Raw genomic sequence first — 17334 nt, 5'->3', positions numbered from 1 at the left:
TTCATGCCATCGTCCAGGGCCGTCTTAAGAGCATCATGGGTCCCCGGGCCAAATGATTTTTCTGAGGCCCTACCAGGCAAATTTTCGAAAATCTCAACCAGATTCCATTTTTGTGACCCCCCCCCCTTCTCTTGAGGCCACCGGGCAGTGCCCGGGTAGGCCCATGCCTTAAGACGGCACTGTTCTCGTCACAAGAGACTCAATAACAGAATCGCATTATAGGACATTTGTCAAAAAACGATATTTTCACGCAGTCAAGAAATTTTTTTAGAATAGCTACTACTCTTGACCATTGCCTGAAGTGGGTGAGTGGGTTGTTGGCAGGTCTGGTACTCCGGGCGCTGTATCACAGAAGGCGCCAAATCCACCCTTCAACAACAGCTTCTTCAACATTGCACGGGGGCGTCCAAATGCGACCTTGTCCGGCTAACCTAGTATTTAGTTACGGCTCTTGACCAAGCAGCGGTCTTCTATAGAAAAACCCTTTCAAAAATTTTTTTTCATAGTTTGGAAGGGGGTCCGATTCGTAAGGCCTTTTCTTTTAAGAGAGGGGGAGGGGTCTCCGACCTTTCTCGATTCATAAGCATTGCCTTTGCCCATCATCAAACGAAGAGCACTCGTTACGACAACTTTGATAGCCTGAAATCTGTATAATTGTAATCCTTGAACGAGAATACTACAGGGTGTTTAATTGGATCGTTGATTAAGTGCTTGAATCACCTGCCACACGACTTCCCTTTTACTTGATTTTCCGCCCGTGGCTCCGTTTGATTACGGTTATCGTATTCTAAAACTTAGAAATGAGGACGCATGAGCGCGCATCCTTAACAACGTCGCTTACATATGTTCACAACAGATGGCGCCGGTATACCGAATAGCAACAATGGCTTTCGAACCAAAACAGAGCAAGTTGTTAAAACTTGTCCCCCCCCCCCCAGGTGTCAATGACGTAGTCGACTGACCTAATGTGCATATGCAAGTATATGAATTGGCATGATCATCGTGTGCCCCCCCCCCCACTACAGCCTTTTCATGTTTATCTATGCCGGGGATTTCCAACGGGGGGGGGGGGCCCACGCCCCACAAGGGGTCAATTTGATTCTTAGGTGGCCGGGGGGGGGGGGCAATTTGAGAATGAGTTTTTCTATTTAGGCTTATATAGAATTTTTCAGAATACCCCCTTTTTTATATATGTTCAAAAAAACTTTTAATCAATATCTTTATGATTTCTTTTTTTATTTTTCTCTTTCAGTGTTTTCTTTGGAAGAGGTTTGACCCCCCCCCCCCCATATCAATAAAATGAAGGCACGAACCCCTTTACAAAATGATATTCTGTATATAGCGATGTAAAAATAGTGAGTAAATTAAGAGTATCCATACTTTTCGGGCTGTTATGCTGTATTCGAGGCTTTTTATCAGCGGACGTTTCGGTCACTACTGCAGTTGGCATCATTGTTGCAGGTGACAACAAGCAGGAGACGAAACGACCTCCTCGGAAGACTGATCTACTGATGCTTCGGCTGAAGAAACCGCGAAATCTGTATCGTCGTTGTGATGTGGAATAAGTGACGTATCGATAGTCCGCGGTCTTCGAGGACGTCGTTTCGTCTCCTTGCTTGCCCTAACCTGCAACGATGATATCCACCACAGCAGTGCATGAAACATCTGCTGATAAAAGCCTCGAACACAGCATGGCAGCCCGGAAAGTACGGATACCCTTACACGCCGGCCGTGAAAGCCTAGCCGCTCTATTTAATGAGTTGTTTTCTCATCCAAGCTCACAGACCTCCTTGAAGTCACTCACTCCAAGGACCCCTGGGTACGTCTCCAGGGAACCACTGCTTTTAACTAAGTAAATGACCTTTCGGGCTCCGTGAATGGGAGTTTACTTTTGAATTTTAAGAATTACAAGTAACGGGGGAAAAGAAAAGAATTAGGGTGGGGGAGGGGGTTCCCGGGTTGCAAAATTTAAAAGGATGAAAAGCCAAAAAAAAGTCTCGCTATCTTTGGAGCATCATTATGTCAGTTCCTGTAGCTTCTTGTTGTTGCTCAATGTATTCTCAATGGCAGTTTCTTATTTCACATAACTCCGTCGTAATGTGAAATTCTGAAAGGCTCGACAGTTGGCGCTTGATCTTTTTTTTCCTTTTTTTCGGTGGGACGTCGAATAAGCGAAGGTCGGATAAACGAGACTCCACTGTATATGTTTATGATACTAAATATTCTTTACTTTTCTGCTGCATCCCGGTGTAAGTTTTACGCGTCGCACATACAGTCGAATCCCGTTATAATGAACTCCAAGAGACCGGAGAAATCACTTCGTTATAACGCAATTTCGTTTTAAAGGAATTCCAGGCGCGTTTGCATTGTTGCTATGTAACTTATTTGGGGATAGGATAGGATAGATTAAAACGAGATTTTTGCTATAACGATATTCGACTGCAATACCAGTTATTACCTTTTTATGTTTGCCGCATATGATAATTTTTTGGTGGGCCAAATCTATTATAGTAGATGAACTTGCTTTGCTTCTTTGTTTAAAAAAAAAAATTACGGGGCTTTGCTTCTTTGTTTAAAAAAAAAAATTACGGGGCTTTAGCATCGTTTCTGTGAATTAAAGCGCTGTATTAAGTTCCATTCTATGCTTGCTTTTTATTATTGACACGGCTGAACAATTTATTTTATTTTATTTATATAGACAGAAATTTCAAAAGGATTCTTCTCACCCCTCAATAATGCACCTCCTCAACCATTTAGTAGTTTCAAGAATTTGGGAAATGCTTCGTGGACCGGCGTCGGTCCGTGGACCAGTGGTTGAAGAAAAATGCTCTAGAATAATACCGATGCACTCATGTTCTTCATCGTAGTAGGAACAACAACCAGTGGTCATAGGGAGAGGACGTACTGGCAAAAATTGTATCATTCCAGCCGATATACGTAGGTGTCTAGACAAGGTCGGACCTACAATTAGTGTTACAGCCTTATGCATCGGTTAGACTTCCGACACTGGCCGTAAAATATTGAGGATACACCTCTCGATTCCACCTAAGACAGTGCCTCTCAAACTTTTGCGCCCACGGCTGCCTTGTCCTAGCAGGGGGTCCTCCCAGACATTTTTTTTGTAGGGTCCTGTTTTTGTGAAATGGTCATTAACTTTGTAAAAAATAAGTTATTTTGTTGGAAGCGAAAAAATCTAGTTAATTTATCCCGAAAGAAATGAAATGCCAAATTTATGGTTTCATCAATTTTAATCACATTTTAATTTTTTTAATTTTAATTTAATCACTATTTTTTGAAGGGTCTGTTTTTCAGATATAGAATTTTGTGAAGTGTACGGAAAAGGGATCCAAATTTTGCCTGGATAGACCCTTCCCCCCTCCGGCCTAGTGATAGTTCATGTGCGGCTACCCAAAACAGTCCAGTAGATATTCTGCATCCATAAAAGAAAGCCACTTCAAAGCACTGAAAACGGACACATCAATATCGCCAGCACGTCGGGAAGCCCCGACAAACGGTGGCGACGACTCTAAGAGCCGCGAAGCGCACTTTGAGAACCACTGACCTAAAGAGATGGTGCGTAAGACACAACAGACCTCCACTTCGGGGATTTATTTATTCAAATCGACCAATAGTAGATCCCGGGAGAGCGAAATCGATCGGTTCTCGTTGAAAACAAAAGCGCGAGGGGATCGATCTCTCTCTCTCTCTCTCTCTCTCCTTTCTTTGGAATATCCATCCACTCGTAATTTAGTTTTCGTTCTTTCTGGACGTCTTCCGAAGATAAATAAATAAATCGAAGAGAAAGAATCGCTATTGTTATTTCTGGCTTTTTGCCAACTGGAGGAAAAAAATTCCCCTTGATGATGACAACAATAATGATGATGATGGTACATCATTAATGAAAAGAAAGAGAAGGAAAAACACGTAAAAAAAATGCAGATGTAACTTTTCACTGCCATGACAGAGTTGCTGTTTTGTTCTTCACTTCCTTCCGAGTGTGATTTTCTGGTGGGCGTATCTTTGGTCCGTAATGGCCATGGGCCCTACAATTTTATTTTTTTTCTTGTTCTAGCTAGAAAAATGTGTTTTGTACAACTGCAATGCACTTTTTTCTCAATGTGAGTTTGGGATTTTCTCGCGAAAACAATCTCATTACACGTCTAATAGAGAGATCACCAGAAGAAACTGCTTCTATTTTGGACGAATCTCTCCAAAGATAGAAAAGTTGTTTCAAACCTGCAGAGTACGTGTACCCTTGTGGATACAAGCAGAGCCGCCCTTTAGAGGTGTGTAACAGGCGCGGTCACACCGGGGCCCCCAACCCACGGTAAATTATTGGAGGCTTTTACTAATTCTCAACTATTTCTTTTCATTAACTCTGGAATTTTTCATTCCAGTTATTCGGAATTTTCACTGGTGCTGGAATTATTTCCTTCCAGTAGTTTTCAATGCATCAAGTCTGAAATTTTTATTAGTTTCGGGAAATGTTTCTCTCTTATTAGTTTAAAATTACGTCCAATGGTGAATTTTCACGAATATTTTTGTGTTAATTTACATTTAATTGTGTGTTTGGCACTTTTGTATGGATATTTCTCAGCATTCCTGTATATTCTGAAATAACAGATGCTGATTCCCCTCCGTGGGAAAACGTTAGCTCTGACAACACTGCGCAACGAGGTACGATAACATATGCATTTCTTGTAGAGGGTTACGCAAGGAGGCATAAAGATCTTATGTTCTTTCCCCCCCCCCCGACTCTATGGGGGCAGTTCTGCAGGATTCTGAAAGTGGTCACACTTTTTTCCCGTTATGTATAAATGGTTTTTTTTGCCCCCGGACATTACTCCTCCCCTGACAGTGTGAGTGACGAAATGAATGGGTGAGTTACCGAGTAAGTGACTATATGAGTGACCAAGTGAGTGGCTGAGTGACCATATGAGTGACCAAGCGAATATGTGAGTGAACAATTGAAGAGGTGTGTGAGTGAACAATTGAAGAGGTGTGTGAGTGAACAATTGAAGAGGTGTGTGAGTGAACAATTGAAGAGGTGTGTGAGTAAACAATTGAAGAGGTGTGTAAGTGAACAATTAAAGAGGTGTGTGACCGTATGAGTGGATAAGTGAGTGGGTTTGTGAAAGAGTGTGACAGTATGTGACCGCATGAGACCAAGTGAGTGTCGTCATTAACTTGATCAATCACGAAAACGGTCGAGCACTTGGTCAATCATCCAGCCACGCACTTGGTCACTCATACGGTCCGGCACTTGATCACTGATACAGTCACCCACAATTACTTACACGGTCACTCACTCGATCACTCGTAAGGTCGCTCACTCATGCGGTCACTCACTCGATCACTCGTAAGGTCACTCACTCATGCGGTCACTCGCTCAATCACTTGGCTACTCACACAGTCAGCCACTTACTTGGCCACTCATACATTCAGGGCAGGCGAAATGTCCGGATTCCGTGTGTAACCACTGCACTAGATTCGTTTTGAAGTGAAACTTCGAATTTCGTGAGTGCAAATCGCGGCGCAAAAAGATGGAAGGGGGGAAAAAGCTAAAAAGAACACCGTTTTTTTTGTGTCTCTCTCACAACCGAAACTCGAGGGAATCACGTAACGCGTGTCATCACTAATTCATGGCGGCGCAAGAAACGAAAAATAGTGATAAAAATCCTGCGTGACGAAGCCGGTTAATGCCAAGAGAAAAGCTCCGGAAGGAAACAGCTCCTAATAAAATATCTTCTCCGTTATGCAATACGTGCGTCAGTGTCATGTAATATTAAATGGCATCTCCATTCATTCATTATGAAATCAAGAAGAATGTGCCTTTCCTGTATCGGAAACATTAACCAAGTACGTGATGTACGCAGAACGAGCATAAAACACTGCCTTTTCTAAGCCATCTCTACAACTGCGACCACTAATAGTAGTCTGACGCAGTGTTCTTCAACCGTTGATCCGCGAACCAGTGCCGGTCCGCGAGAATTCGCCCAACCAATACAGCCGCTACACAATTTTAAATGAAATTAAATATTTATACGTCACTATTTACGTCACAACTGTTTTTTGTTTCTGGTCTAAGCCGTCAGCAAATTATTTCTCCTGTTTACAGTATTTTTTCCTGGTCTTCCAATATTATTTCTCTCATTTATTTATTTCTGCCGGTCCACAAATTAGTTCTTCCGTTTTTTTTGTCTATTTTTGCCCGTGTCCGCAAATTATTTCTTATGTTTTATTTCTATTTTTTGCTGGTCCGTAAAGTATTTCCTCCATTTATTTATTTCCGTAAATTATTTCTTCTATTTATTATTTCTTTCTGTGAATTTTTTGCCGGTGTCCGCAAATTATTTTTTCCATTTATTATTTCAAATTATTTTTTCCATTTATTATTTCTTTCTGTGCATTTTTTGCCGGTGTCCGCAAATTATTTTTTCCATTTATTATTTCTTTCTGTGCATTTTTTACCGATCCGCAAATTATTTCTTCCATTTATTATTTCTTCTTGTGCATTTTTGCGGGTGTCCGCCAATTTCCTCCATTTATTACTTCTTTCTATGCATTTTTTGCGGGTGCCCACCAATTATTTCTTCCATTAATTACTTCTTTCTGTGCATTTTTTGCCGGTGTCCGCCAATTATTTCTTCAATTTATTATTCCTTTTTGTCTATTTTTTGCCGGTCCGCAAATTTGTTCAACTACTTTTACCGGTTCTGCAGTTGTAAAAAAAATTGAAGAGAACACTGGGGTCTGATCTATACTGAAACTTTTTACATAGTTTGAGAGATAGACAGCTTTTTCTAAGCCCAATATATATACCGGGGAAACTGATATTTTCTAGATATTACGTCGAGGTGAACTCGAAAAGTCATCTGGTCTCCGCCGGGACTCGTACCAGAGCAAGGATGCAACCACCTAGCCCACTGGAGACGACCCTGCCTTCCTTATTTCAAGCACTGTGGCGTGAGGCACCGAAGTAGAGGCATTAGAGCCTCTCTTAACTTCAGCAAACAGCCCCCAGACGGGACGGTAGAGAGATGGGCAGCTTTTTTTCAGCCCAATGTATCAAGGTAGTTCCGAAATCACCTCGTCATAATACCTAGAAAATATCTGTTTCCTTTCACATAGATTACAGATTCCAGAAATAAATTTTTGTACAATGTAAGAAAATGACTAAGAAATGACACAGGGGTATGCACTGCTTGCCAATTTCAGTCGGAACCCACAGGCCACTATGACATATTTAGGATTTAGGAATATATGTTTCAAAGTGGAGGAAAAGAAGAAAAATTATTCCGGAAACCTGAAAAGGACAAAAGGGCAAATTTTCCGAAACGTCGGAGGACGCTTGAAATGACATCAAGAAGGAGGACGGTTGGTAACTGTAGTCTGCGTGAGCATCTAGTGTTGCTATCTATATTTCACATTGTGAACGAAGCATAACGATCGATAGCTTTTCGTACTGTTGCAGAATCAGTAGATCTCTCTGGTGAGTTTCTTTAAGTTTTTCACCACTGAAGGTGCTTTAGAGTATTACTAATTTTTTAACCTTTTTCCCCCACCCCCATAACATCCTTTAAATACGATTGTTTGTGTTGGTATTTCGACGTACAAAGGCGGCATAACTACTTAATATTACCAAATGGCAGCACAAGGGTGGGACAACAAGTATTTCTAAACATATTAATTAATAAAATTCAGTTAGATGTACCGCCCCTGTAAAAAAAAATTTTCGGGACAGTGTTTTCCTGCATTACACAAAAATGTAATGCTGTAAAACGTAGCTTCCCACAAAATGTTTGCCCCTACTAAATGCTTAAAACAAATTTTGGCTTTCTTTGTGGCAAAATACATGAATATGTATTATGTATGAAAGGCCGTATGAATGACTGAGCGAGTGAGCGACCATATGAATGACTGAGCGAGTGAGTGATCACTTCACGGAAGCAAATCAGAGTCCTATAAAATGCACGGTGTACGATTAATAGCTCATTTTTCAGTTTCACTATTACTGACGCTTAAATAAGGTTTTAATTGTGATGTTGACATTGGTGGATAAAGCAATACAGGTCAAGTTGTTTCACCTCAGCCACGAATCACCGGTTGAAGCTTTATGAGCGTTCCGGACATAGAAGAGATTAAAGAAAGGTTCAGGTCCAATCGTGTCCTCATTAGCGCTCTCTGTCAATAAAAATTTGAACTATTTTCCCCCTCAATGAGAATAACTTTTTTCCACACAAACCTCATTCAAATTCAAATTCGCAAACCAATTCCTTACATTTTTATGAATTTTAAAAGTATTTACGAATTTTTACTGGACACTTTTGTCACCCACAGTTCCTTCGCCCAATTTTATGGTTCATCTGCGGCTCCCCAGAATAGTTTTGTACACGGGTGAACAACCTCCGGCCCATGGGCAAAATGCATTTGGCCGTTTTCAAGAAGTATCAATACACACAGCACGATAAAATCCTTGGCTGGCCATATTTCCTTCAGAAAAATACGGGAAATCGGTATCCATAGGGGATATTGACAATTATCGAAAAAACAGCCAAAAAACTTAAGGCAAGTAAAATTGTCTATTACAGTCAAGAAAGAATTGTCAAAAGCAAGTAAATTTACCAATTACAACCAAGAAAAATTGTCAAAAGCCAAGTAAAATTGCCAAGAATATTTTCAAGGGCAAGTAAAAAGTCGCCAAGAATATTTTCAAGGGCAAGTAAAAAGTCACCAAGAATATTTTCAAAGGCAAGTAAGAAGTCGCCAGTTAAAACCAAGAATATTCTAAAAGGCAAGTAAAGTTGCCAATTACAGCCAAAAATATTGTCAAAGGCATTATTATTAATTTATATCATGATGATAGTCTTAATTCTTGATTTCAAAAATTCAAGTAAAGCTTAGTTGAAAATAAGAGAAAAAAACGGGACACACATTTTATAAAAAAAAAAGTTAGGATTATCAAAATTACGGGAATGTCCCGTAAAATTCGTGTCATATAGTCTCACTATGCTGTATATGCAAGTTTCTGGTCGGCGAGTAGCAGAATCCCCGCACATCTGGCCCGCGGACTGAAAAGGGTTTGCAACCCCATGGTTTAGTAGCTATTTCCACTTCAAAGCACACACAAATCAACATCACCAGCTGAGCTGGCCACGACGCACACTTTGAGAAACAGTGCTGAGGTGGGTAGTTGGATATTAAATTTGGAATTTCCTCCCGACCCTGAAAAAGAAAATTTTTTTCTATTACAGGGAGGGGGGAAATCGAAAGTCAAGGTGCTCTTTCATTATGGAAACCCATTTCCTTCGTTGATCCATGAAAGAGGCAAGTGAATGGAACCGATTTCTTTCTCATCGATTATTATCACTTTTTCTTTTGGTCGGCTGTACGCAGTATTGTCGTGTATGTGTTTACTGGCACGTGACTAAGTTGCATGTGCAACAGCCCGCGAAAGGAAATGGATGGATTCGTAGGAAAAAGTAATAATAATAGTTTTGCGTTGAATCTTTCATTACAAGCGAGAGATCACCCGGATCTCAACTTCCATCGATTTGATGACCACCATTTTTCATCTCGTATTTAAGTTTACGTGCACGAGAGAGAGAGAGAGGAGGAAAGACGTGTGCGCTCAGATATCATGATGATAATGGTGGTGATACTTTACTATACACAGTAGAATAAAAACAGAAAAGTTACATTAAAGGAAGCCTATTTTTGGGAGAAAATACGAAAATAGAAAGAAATATTATATGTGTGTTTTTTGCGCCGTAAGGTGTCATTGACGTGAGATAGGTTTTTAGTTTCGGGAAAAAAACAAAACAAATGTGTTTTTACGATGAAAAGTCACGTCTTTCGATTGGAAACGATCGTGTTGTTCCGGATTTTAGTCGGAAGTCATGGATACTTTCGCATCAACTAGGCTTGATTTTCACACGCAGACAGAAAATGGGCCGTTTGGCCAGAGCGCACAGCACGCAAACATTTTCGAACTTTTGGAAATTTGTACGGAGATGGAATATTTTGACCATGTCCAAGAAACTGTATCGATGCTGAAGCCCTCGGGCTAAGTGATTTTTCTGAGGCCCTACCAGGCAAATTCTCAAAAAATTCAACTACTTCTCATTTTTCTGGACCCCTCTTCTCTTGAGGTGCCCAGGTGGGCCCATGCATTAAGACGGTACTGTGCTGCAGCAATTCACATAGGCAAAATTTTGATGGCAAATGAAATTACTATCTACAGGTTTAGCAAGAAATAAGTTCTCCACTTCAGGGAGCAAGAGACAAAATTTGTAATACAGATAATTCAAATGATGCGCGCATCATTTATTAAGCATATACAGTACAAAAATCCATCGATAGGTGGAGCAGGAGCACACATAAATATGTATATAACTGTGTACCGCTAAAACTGCTCACTATGTCCTCCTTCAATTTAAACAATATGCTTCAATCGCAAAAGCACTACTTAACCGTACACACATTTACACCTCGCACACATTCCTCTGCGGAATTTCTAACGAATCGGAACATGCCGGAATGTGTATGTTATGAGTGTACTGTATGTGTGACCCGTAACGTATTTATATTGTGAGAGTTGCGCTTGTTTCGTGCTCTCGCTGATGCAGCCATCTGTTATCTATATTTTGAAGTGAAGATGGTAAATGCTTGAATTTTCATGTTACATTTTTCTCATTGTTGAGAGAAGGTAAGTTTTTGAGAGACTTTTCATTCAGACAAAACTTTTGTCACACAAGCACAATAATATACAATGAATTTCAGCCATGAGTATAGCATGAGTGGAGACATCTCATTGTCCTAGATGTGTGTAATTTGCATTCTTGTTAGCAACTCATAAACATTCGATTTTTACTTGCGAGATGTTCATGAAGTTTCTATAATTACCAGCAGAATGACTCATCAGAAGTACACATCTATTATTTCTTAACAAGAAAAGCCAGAACGATTTTTGACCCTTGAATTTTGTAGGGAAATACAATGTGTATGTGGAGGAGACATGTTCATTCTTTAACAATGATAGAAAAGTAAGTTGGCAAACTATAAAAATTGCATATTTAAACTATTCATATCTATGTAAATCATATAAATACAGTGTGTTCCTTGAAGTACAACATCCCATATTTTTTTTAATACTGACTAGTCTCATGTGTAATAGCACTCAGGATACCTCGTTTGCTTAATATAACCCCCAAATAATTTTGGATGTTTCAATGCCTGCCATTTAAAGGTTTAAGCGAATTTCCAAGCAACGTATGACTGAGATTGTATGCGGCGCTCTTAAATGTAATGTATAAGTAGAGAGATTTAACCACCTGTGTGTGCTTAAAATCCGAGTGCCTCCCCCCCGTACATGAGTGGCTGAAGCTGCATTTTGCAAGGAAAGCATAAAAAGAAAAACCCATCATTACTAAATAAGTGTTTGCAGAAAATTGCTAACATTTCCGTTTTCTTTTCTTATTTGCAATATCATAGCTAGACTCCAATATGTGAGGGACCCTGGGCAAAGCATGAATCGGCAGGGCTGTCTTAATAAGTTCGGAGGCCAAAATATTTTTAGGAGAGAGGCCCCCGAACCTCCGTAAAAACCTTGAACCCCTAATTTTAGATATTTGGAAGGGGCTCAATTAAAAAGGTTTGCAGAATGAATAAAAACCACTAAAAAAATATCTACAAAATTAATGAAAATTCATATATAATAAAAGAAATAGATTTAGTAAGGAAAAAAGATTCAAAAACCAATGGAAAGAATAATTTAGAAATTAATGAAAAAGTTAATCTAAGAATTGGCGAAAATACAAAGATATGATGGAAATGATTTCAAAATTACCGAAAATTTAGAAACAATTTTAGACTTGTCGAAAAAATTTAAAGTTATATTTTCATACTTATGACTAGAGGCCCGGATTATATGCACTAAGAAAGTGCCCCAATATGCTCTAAAAATATGCAAACATGGTCTTAAAAATGCCAAAATATGCATTAATTCCCCCCCCCCAAAAAAAAATATGCACTAAAAAGTCCCGAAAAGTTTAAAATTCCGAAATATGGACCAAAAATAAGAACTTATATGCCTTAAAAAAATCACCATGCAGATGTAAATAAATGCATATTTTTCTAATTCTTAGTGCATATTCATTTCAAAAGAATATCCCCACATATGTATATACTTTCATATGCAAATAACGGTAGCTACTAAGTAACGGAAGATCAGTGACAAAAGAACTTGCGACACTATTTCTAAAAAAAATTGAGCACTTTTGACATGAAGGTAGAAATAACCTTACAATAAAACGGTTGATATTTCGAAAATACGGTACCACAACATCTCTATTAGTTCATTAAATCCCACCTGCTTGGAAAAAAAAGCGATGTTATGAAAATACATATTATAAGGAATATTTATAACTGAAAAATTGTATTAAAAAAAAGGATTGAGCTTAAATAAAGCTTCAAAAATATATGCACTTATTCTGAAAATTCTTTGATTTTATGCATTTATATGTGCATTTGCATATAATCCGGGCTGTACTTATGACTAAGGTCTTGAAACCTTGGTTGTGAAGTCCCCTCGTTTATAACGACAAAATTTCGGGGAATCCTCGATGTTGTTATAACCGAGTTTGACTGTATTCCATTAGATAATGTAAGAACCAACTTCACTATCTCCAGCTGTCTTTTCATTGGTAGGCACAATATAACTTGGTTTAGCTACTTTAGTTACTGATGAGTTAACCCAATTCCAACGAGAACTCTTTAAAAAAAAACAATCATGGTGGACGCCATGAATTCAGACAACATTGTTGTTGTTGTTGTTCGGGGCCACTGGACAAAGAGCGCGCGTGATCCATAATCCTTCTCTTCCATACGTCTACAATATACTACCGATCCCATCACTTTTCGATATTTATTTTGCGGAGAGCATGGTAGCTATACTCCAGACTGAAATGTGTCATTGGTTTGCTTTATTGTGTCACGTGAAGAGACGAGATTCATTGTGTGTAGTGAATTTGAAATGTGCCACGGTATATACAACTACGGTACTTACTAATCCAGCTCCCATTCTAGTTGGAGATAGTCCATTGTTTAGTGCCGGGAAGCACGTAATATCTTTTTATTATCGCTGTTTACCGCGTCACATACAAATAATACTAAAGAATAGTAATAACGTGGGATTACAGTTAGTTGGGGGAAAAAAAAGAAAGCCATTCTCTTTGTTCGTCCATCTGGCTTGGCTTTTTTTGGCTTGGCTCAAGCGTGGAGATGAATCCATAAATGTCATACACGCGTCACTAGTGCAGTATGTTACAGGGAAAGTGACACATTATTGTAGATTTTTTCCGTGTTAATAAAGACGGGATTTACTCTCTTCAACTTTTAGCCCTCGGGATTCGACGTGGAAAGGTTAATAAGGCCGGGATTACACTATAAAAGTTTTGTAAAAGCTCTTTGATAAAACGTGAAAAATTCAACCAATAAGATGACCGGTTCCATTTGCTCGAATGCAACCGATGCACCTATTGGTTGAATTTTTCAAGATTTATAAATTAACTTTTATCAAACTTTTATAGTGTAAACTCGGCATTGGGGCGGCATTACACTATAAAAAGCTTTGTATTGGTTAGGCCGAGATTACACTATAAAAGTTTTGTAAAAACCTCTTTGATAAAACTTGAAAAAAAAACCAATTCTATTTATTACATTAGCTCGAATGTAACCGATACACTTATTGGTTATTTTTTTCAAGTTTTGCAAAATATTTTTTATCAAGCTTTTACAGTATAATCCCGGCCTTACTCATGGGTTAGAAACTTGTATCCTCTTCACACCTGAGCCAAAACTTGGCTATTAAACAATTTTTTTTTATTGATTTGTCCTTATTGTATGTCAAAATGCCCTGTGAAAGAAATTTTTCAGTTAATTAATTTGGGTCGATATATTTACTAGCACTATCTGAGTTAGGCAGGTCTTCTTAATATGAAAAAAAGAATCATTAAAAACCATTAAAAATGAAGTACACATAAATGTACCTCTATAGCAGTTTTTCCCAAAGTGGGCGATGGAAGTGGGGGTGATAGAACCTACTTATTCCACATAGGATCTAATGGGCTTACTTTATGTTGGGGGGCGATGAGAGGTAAAAATTTCTGAAGAAGGGGGCGATGGAACAAAAAGTTTAGGAGACCATGCTCTAGAGCAGTGGTTCTCAACCGGGGGCCATATGGCCCCCTAGTGGTACTGGGATACTTCAAGGGGGCCACGGACGAAAATGGAAAAAGGGGCCATGACAGGTGGTTTGGAGGGCTGCATAGAGCTGAGAAGAAAAATTAAGGTGTGAAGAAATAAAGCTTTTATATTAGTGAATATACACTTACAGAATCCAACAAAACCACCCATAAAACCAGGGCCGTCTTAGGGCAAAGACCCATCCGGGCCTCACCACCTACATTTTGCAACAAGTTCCCTAGAATGGGTTTTTTCGCAGACCCCCCCCCCGCCCCTCTCTATATTAAATATAGTGTGAAAAACAAAAATGATGAAAACCATATCAAGCCCCGGGCTGGAGCTCTGTCAGTCCCGCTCTTGTGAGGGGTAATGCCTGGGGGGGGGCCTCATGTCCATAAGTGACGCCACCTTATGATATTTTTTTAGTACAATTAATTTTGAAAATAAGTAGGAAATATGTAGGCTGTTTATTTCCAGCTAAGTATGGGACTACCATAGCATCACTTTGCCTCTGGGGGGGGGGGGGGGCCATGATGGTGAGACGGTCCTGATAGAACTCGGGCTAGCATGGAAATCAATAAATTCTAGGCTAGGGGTCTGGAGGCCAATTTTCTTTACAAAATTTTCGTTCAGTATAAATTCACTGAAAAAAATCATTTCAATACGAATAAATGTTTCCCGAAATGGGCAATATCGCAATGGAATGGTCTGGGGGGGGGGCGGTAGAAGCTAAGAGTGTAACACAGGATCCTATGGGTTGGCTTGAGGTGGAGACGATGAGAGGAAAAAAACGTATGAAGAGGCTGGCGATGAAACTAAAAGTTTGGGAAACTATGCTCTTTAGCAGTGTTTCCCAAAGAACGGAAGAGTGCTCCAAAGGTAGAAGCTATGGGTTTAGTACAGGATCCTATGGGTATGGCTTGAGTTGGGGGATGCGATGAGAACAAAAAAATGTTGAGGAGGGGGGCGATGGAACAAAAAAGTTTGGGAAACTATGTTCTAGCGCAGCGGTTATCAACTTATGCGAGCCCGCGACCCGGTTTCATTCATTTTTGTGAATGGAAGGCCCAATCAAACACACGACCAAAGGAAAATCAATGAGGAAAAATGAAACTGCTAATCACTCGCGGCCCGGTGTGAATGATGCAAGGGTGGTTGAGGAACACTGCTTTTCAGCGAGTCCCCTTTCACAAAGCTATAATCCCGTCCCCTCCCGTATTTCCAATGTGAGGCCTGTTTGAACTTTATCAAGAAATAAATCAATATAAATAAATATTAATCTTACTGAAATCAAGAATAAAAGATATTTTCATCACCAATAGATTATATTATCATAATTATGACTTTACCATAATTAATTTTCGTCGTATATCGGGGTCATATTTTTGTCAAACATAAACTTTTTTCGATTTCATACTTTAATCCATTGTGAATTGCAGTAGCCCTGTTTCCCGTCATTTGTGATTTTTCAGCAGTTTTAGCAATTTTTGGCAACTTAACAAACTTTTGACAATTCTTTTTGACTAGAATTGGCATTTTCACTTGCCTCTGACAATGTCTTGGCGATAATTTGCGATGTCTCGCACGGATCCGTATGATTGCATGGGTGTATTGATACCTTTCTACCGGATGGAACTCCTTGGCGGGCCACATTTGGCCCACGGGCAGGAGGTTGTGCCCCCGTTGTAGATAGATTATTGTTATATCGAGAGGCATGAGTTTAACATAGACATTTCCAAACAATACTTGAAAAAATATCATTGTAGGAGGATTTAGTGTTGTATCGAGTGAGTATCGTTGTAGTGAGGTTTCATTGCATTCGTTTTTTTTTTTGTTTTTCTTTTCCACTGTGCGAATTGAGGACCGGTCACGCGCATTTGAAAGTCAACTTCATACCACGAAGAAGAGACATTAAGCCTATCATCATGAACATAAATACAGTGATCACGTCATTCAAATGATCGTGATTCGCAGACGTTTGCGCAAGGCACTCGCTACATCACGAGTCCACGAACGAAAGACACCACAACCACGTTTGAAGTCAGGAGGAAAAACAACAGACAGACCGACCAACTTCTCTGAACCGAGTAATGTTATGCTACAGCGTAACCATGAAACTGCAAGAAAAAGAAGAAAAAAAAACTTGAAACTAAAAAAAGTAAAACAAATATTTAGCAACCATTAGCCGTTACGGCCAGGGCCGCTTCTAGGAATAGGGGGGGGGGGGAAGAGAGGAAGCACCGAATTCAACCTTTTCCCTTCCTTTGAACATTCAATATTATGAGGCAGGCACCAAAATGTGTGATTAATTATGCTTATCTCGAGGGTCCAGAAAATTTTTGGATCTATTTGTGGCTCTGCTTACGGCAATTTTATTCTAAGAACTATATAGGGCATGTTCCTCATAAGCTCGGGCCCAGGAAAAATATGAATTTTTTGGGTCCCCCTTTTATACAACGTTCCACAGAGTATTGTTGCGTATCAATTATGTTTAACATTACAGTACTATCAAAATAAATTCCACGTTTGGTAATGTTCTACGTTGGGGGAGGGAGAGGAGACGGAAATATAAAAGACTGACAATTTGGGGCCCTAAAAATTGCCTCCGTTTACCCATGCGAGAAGCATGTAAACTTTATTGATTATGGATAAAAGCATCTGTTTTTTCATGGTGAATAAGTTTAGAAAAAATGAACGTTTAGAGTAATGGACGTATTAGAGACTGAATGCTTCCATGTACACATTCTTTTGCCGGGCAGGAAAAAAATTCCCTATATTGTATAACAGCGGTGCTCAACTGGTGCTCCACGGAGCCCTTGGGAATTCGTGTGAACTTTCCAGGGGCTCTCTGCAACAGGAATTTAATACTTAAAAGGGCTCGTGAGTCAATAAAGGTTGAGAACCGCTGCAATATGGTATTAGAGCTTAGGGCCAACCTAATTATTTCAACACTGCGCAAATGCCCTAATTGCCGGTGTGGAAATAGGACCCAAGATTATGTGGCGCAATATTGCTCATGGAAGAAGTTGGGTTTGTATTTCGCGAAGATCAAACCTACAAGGCATGTTGCTAAAGCGGATCAACGGATTT

The 17334-nt window shown here is 39.5% G+C and overlaps 1 protein-coding gene across 1 annotated transcript in view; it reads right to left on the bottom strand.

Moving 5' to 3' along the window:
- Nucleotides 1-17334, bottom strand: part of LOC149089979 (beta-1,4-glucuronyltransferase 1-like) — a 31171-nt gene that overhangs the window by 9417 nt on the left and 4420 nt on the right. The window lies entirely within an intron of this gene.

This window comes from Pholcus phalangioides, unplaced genomic scaffold (genome assembly GCF_987345545.1).
Source record: "Pholcus phalangioides strain wild (caught in Gottingen) unplaced genomic scaffold, Ppha-v1.0 ptg000001l_1, whole genome shotgun sequence".
Taxonomy (NCBI): Eukaryota; Metazoa; Arthropoda; class Arachnida; order Araneae; family Pholcidae; genus Pholcus; species Pholcus phalangioides.
Note: the sequence above shows the minus strand (reverse complement) of the source record. Positions and strands in the feature narration are given on the sequence as shown.